Genomic DNA, 5,538 nt, shown 5'->3' on the forward strand with positions numbered 1-5,538 from the left:
CCTAAGTAGCTTGAGTTGATTACTAAAGACTTTATTAGTACTACTTGACCAGATCCCTGCGCGAGGCGCTGGAATGGAGTGCCCATGGAGTATTCTTGTTGATCAATTTTTAAGTTTAAAATTTAATTTTTAAGTTTACTATGAAACAAAAGTGCCGTAGGTTTTGTCCAATAGATTAGCAAGATTGTCAAAGGGATACATCAAAGAAACCATCTCCAATAGATTTTACAGATCACGTTGATCATCTTTGGATAAAAGATTATTTGAAAAAATATTATAACATTTTTTGTGGTGTAATGCGTATGTAATAAAAAGGTAGTTAAAAACATAAAAAAGATGGTTAAAAGATATATTTATATCATAAACAAAATATTATTTGAGAAAAAAATTTGTACCCGAACAAACCCAATACCAATGCATCCTTTCTCCTTTAGACGCTTCAAAGAAATTCAAAAATGGTACAATTTTAGAGTAATCAATATTACCTATATAACTATTCCTACTTTTTCTGAACTTTCCAGACTCCCTCGGTAGATTCAAAAAGGAGTAAAAGTATATTTATCAAAATAATCCTACATATGGTCTCAAACATATTTTGATGCTCAAGATTATTTCGACTGGACCAGACTTTGAAAATTTAAATAGATATGATGCCTTTCAACATATCAAAGTTATGAAATTTGATGAATTAGATATAAAGATTTACCCTCAACGAAAGAAATATAAATATTTTTTCTAAAGATAAAATATATTATCAAAGAGCCTTGGAATAAGGATTATGGGGGATGATGGCATTGGAGACGAGTTCTCCAAGTTTCTTCGCGTGTAAGTTGACCGAAATTTCGGGCTCTATGATCCGGTTTAAAGCCCAAGAATGAATATACGTGGGTGAGAGGGCAAAACTGATATGCCCAGAAAAAGAATAATTAGGATCTTCATTTCCATCTAGGCCGAATATCTTCCTAGCTTGAGGGTATTCATTCTGACTCGTGACTCAGACTTGTTTTGTCTTATTTATAGGTCTTGTATGATTAGGGTGTACAAACCAATCATAAATTTGCCTGTCAACTCTGCTTTCGTAAATGTTACTTTTGTTATCCAGAATTTAAACAGATTTGAGGCCCTGGTTGAGTGCCTTGTTTGTTTCTCAAATTTTTGAGATACCTATTTCCGTTGCATACCTATTTTCTTTGCTAACAAGGGAGAGTCAGTTTCTACTCTGTGCAATCTTCATTATTTCCATGTCAATTTTTCCATATGTCATTATTGCGATATTTTGCCTGTTTGTTTTCTAGCAAAAAAATAAAAAATAAACTTGATTGTGACATTTTGTTTTATTTCACAACAGAATTCACCAAAAGCAATTTAAAGAAAGAAAGAAAGAAAAAACTTGAGTGTGACTTTTATTTTATTTCACAATGGAAATTACCAAAAGGAACATATTGTCCCGTTAAAGTTTATTTATTTAGGCCAATTATACTGTCTCGACTCCTAAGCTCTCACCTAAAATGAGCTAAATGATATAATAGGAGAGCGGAGAATGAGTTTAACAGTTTACATATACAGAGTAGGAACATATTTCAATTTTCCCTAGAATCGTACACGCTAATAGAGATTGACCGGCAAACGTGGTTCTGGGATCATAGCAAGTGAAATCCTTGGATGAGTTGAGATACCATAGAGTTCTTCCGTGCAAATTTCTTCTGGTTTCATGCCATGAGGCAATTTCCAGTTGAATCCATGCAGCAAGTTGGCCAACATTGTTCCAACAAGTTTGAGTGCAAGGACATAGCCTGGGCACATCCTCCGACCTGAGCTAAAGGGCAACAGCTCAAAGTTATGTCCCTTGACGTCAATATCCTTCCCCAAAAACCTCTCTGGAATGAATTCGTCAGGAGAATCCCAATACTTTGAGTTCCTCCCCATACTCCATGTGTTTATAAACACCGTTGTTCCTTTAGCAATGTGATAACCGGCTACAGTGCAATCCTCAAGGGCATAATGGGGTGCAAGCAGCGTTGCCAGTGGATGTAACCTAAAAGTTTCCTTTATGATCGCCCCTAGAAAAGGTAGCTTTGAGAAATCAGCCTCTTCCACCCACTTATCTCTCCCTATCACACTATCAAGCTCTTCGGTTGCCTTTTCAATGAGATGTGGATGTTTGAGAAGTTCATTCATTGCCCATTCTACTGTGGACGCCGAGGTATCGGTACCACCAACAAGCAAGTCCTGGACATGATCAAATATTGGTAAAGTTAGTCCTGCCATGATCAAATGCTGATGAAGTATCATGCTTGACAACATATTGAAGGCAAAAAACCTCTTAATCAGAATAAAAAAGACAGTTATGTTTAATGGCACATTGTACTAAGCTAAAGTGCTAGCGTTAAGATTCAGTAAGTTAAAGAGGTAAAGAGATCTGGAAATTTGATTAAACAATGAGAAGAAATAGCACCAGAATTAGCCCTTTCATCTGATCTCCGGTGAGTTTAACCTGGAGATCAGGATCTTCAGTATGTTGCAATAGAATGTCCACCATGTCCTTAGGGATAAAATCTTTCTCCGTTTTCCTCCTGGCCCGATGATCATCAAGCACATGGTTATGGAATCTATCAATTTCTTGTAAAGTTCTTTCATTTGCTTTACGTAACCTTGGAGGTCAAATCTGTCGAGCCACGGAATCCAATCCCCAATATTGAACACACCACCCAGCAAAAACCAGGTATCTATCATCTCTTGGAGTTCTTCAAAGGTAACTACAGATCCATCCCCTTCAGATTGGGCAAAGTACTTGTTACTCAAAACCATTTGGCTTGCAGCGGAGAGTGTAAAACGGATTAGATGATCTCTCAAAACTACTGGCTTTCCTGAGAGAGCATACAAACGAGACATGAAAGCATGCCTTTCCTTAATGCGTATGCTCTCGTAGGAGTCAAGTCGTTTTGGACTTAATATTTGGGTTAGACCAATTTTACGAACTTGTCGCCAGTGTGGACCATATGGTGCCCATAACATGCCGGAGCAGTTGTAGCTAGTGTATTTGGCAGCAGCAGTTGTAGGCCGAGAGGCGAAAATGTTGTCATGCGTTTGCAAGAATTCTTTTGCCATTTCAGGGGATGAAGCTACTACAACAGGGCTGGAACCAAGTTTTAGTTGCATGATTTCTCCATATTTCTGGCTATGTTTTCAGAACCGGACCGGATAGCGACTCGGCCGAGGTCAGGGGTCAGGGGTCAATGGGTTCGACCGGGGGTCGATAGGGGTCGAACCGGATGACGTCATAAATAAAAATTATTTAAAAATTAAAATATTATATATATAATATCTAATAATATATTGATATTAATAAAGGTATATCCATATATATTTGATGTTTCAAATATATTTAACAAGAAAATACAAAGAAATTAGAACAATCAAGTAGCAATTTATATTATTTAATAAATATTAACAAGTTTAGAATTAAAATTATGAATTTAATTGAAAAATAACATCAAATTTTAGGACAATATTTATAAAGTATCAAATATTTGAGGTATATCAATAAGTTTTAACAATTTAGGGGGTCAAAACATAATATTAAAAAGTTTGAATTTTTTTAAAAAAAATTACTGTTGAACCGGAAAAACCGGGTTTTTCCCGGTCAAACCCGGTTTCTGACCGGCTTTGACCGAGTTTTAAATTTCCGGTTTTTTAATGTGACTCGGACCGGCTACCTGGCCGGTTCCCGGTTCGACCGGCCGGTCCGGTCCGAGTTTGAAAACAGAGATTTCTGGGACAACAAGTGCAAGGATTGGTGTGGGATTGAACCGAGGAGGTTTAGGTTGCCAATAATAGGCCATGGTTTTGGTCCAGGTGGATGATTTAGCTTGAGGCGTTTGTGAGTGAATGCTTTTGAGAGAAAAGCAATGTTTTCAAACCCGGACCGTCAATCGAACCGGTGAGATGAAAGGGTCGAGGTTCAACCGGTCGGAACGGTTCAATAAATAAATAAATATATATATAGACACACACACCTAGACCTATGCATAGAATAAGATATAAATACTGAACCACAATACTGTAATTGTTTTAGAATTTACTGCAATTGCAACAGGGAAATTTTGGTGTATTGAGAAAAAAAATAAAAAAACCCCATCTCCATCACCACTAGGAATGGCAACCGGGGGGGTGGAGTGCCTCATCCCGTTGCCCAAACATTCCCCCCTCATCGGTGCCTACTTGGGCTAAATAGAATAAATGTATAATTAGTAAAAGTGTAATTGGTAATTCAGTATAAATGTATTAGTATATATGTAATGCACATGCCAAACTCAAGCTGAAATTGGGCTATCCAACCAATTGTACCTGATTGAAAACTTTATAATAGCACAAGAGGTGAATTGATTCAATTAGACATTCATGTGAAAAAGAAACATTTTTTGAGGGGGTGGGGGGTTTAATTAGAATTAACCCTTATGGTGACTATGGGTGACTAGTGTAATAACATGAAGAAGAAGGGCAACTTTTTTGAATGTGACCAACGTAAGATGAAGCAAGATGGGAAAGTTAAAAAGTGGGGTGGGCTATTGATATTTCAGCTTTCCGGAAAGTGCCAAATTCCAATTCCTTGATGAGAGTTGGCGCTAGAGGAAGGGAGAAAAGATGCACGTAAGGATGAAGCAACTGGTGAGCATGGGGTTCCTCAACTCTCTGGCTGCTGAAGCCTGAAGCTGTAAAGGCCGCCGGCGGCGACATCGTTAAGGCCACCGACTGGATTCTCAGCCGCAGCCAAACAACACCCAGTCCTCCTCATCGTCATACTGCTGATACTGCATATTGCTGATACTGCAATATAAACTGCAAGCTTCGGACCTCGGTGCTTCCTTTTTGCTGATTGCTATGGATCAAATTGGAGTTTGGAGAAGGAAATAGAAACGGCAGGCAAGGCAATTTTCGGCAATTGCAGAGAGAGCCAGAGAGGAACCCAGGACGACTGAAGCCGCGAAGCGAAGTGCGAACTGCGGCGAAGAGGAAGACTGAAGTGAAGTGAAGATTAGGGTCCGGTCAAAATTGAAAATTTTGTCAATTTTGACTCAAAAATTGGAAAACCGCGGTTCACGGTCCGATCCGGTTTTGAAGGTTTGAACGGTTTTTTACGAGTTTGACCGGTTTTTTATCCAAGTCAACATAAGCTATGGACCGGACCGGACACATGTCCGGTTCGCGGTCGAACCGGTCAAACTGGCCGGTCCGGTCCGGGTTTGAAAACATTGGAGAAAAGCCAATGCAACCAGCCATGCCAAGGCTAAGAGTAGCCAAGTGCTTTCCATCAGGGCTGAATAGCAAGTTAGGGTATGGCAATGAACTCCAGTGGGGGTTTTATAGACATGGTCAAGTTTGATAAGGTTAATCTGTAGGGGCCACATGCAGTGGCTTTGAATTATTTCTTGGGGGCAGGATTTGCTTTTAATTTACCCATTCACAATAATTTCATTGTTTTCCACATTTTTTTTCATCCCGCGTTTATGCACGTACCTGAATAGTTGCGGCAGCCGC

General features: G+C 38.9%; 1 pseudogene; it reads right to left on the reverse strand.

Moving 5' to 3' along the window:
• Window positions 1-1,452: 1,452 nt before the first annotated feature.
• Window positions 1,453-5,312, reverse strand: LOC113782268 (annotated as a pseudogene).
• Between the last annotated feature and the right edge of the window lie 226 nt (window positions 5,313-5,538).

This window comes from Coffea eugenioides, chromosome 9, assembly GCF_003713205.1.
Source record: "Coffea eugenioides isolate CCC68of chromosome 9, Ceug_1.0, whole genome shotgun sequence".
Lineage (NCBI taxonomy): Eukaryota > Viridiplantae > Streptophyta > Magnoliopsida > Gentianales > Rubiaceae > Coffea > Coffea eugenioides.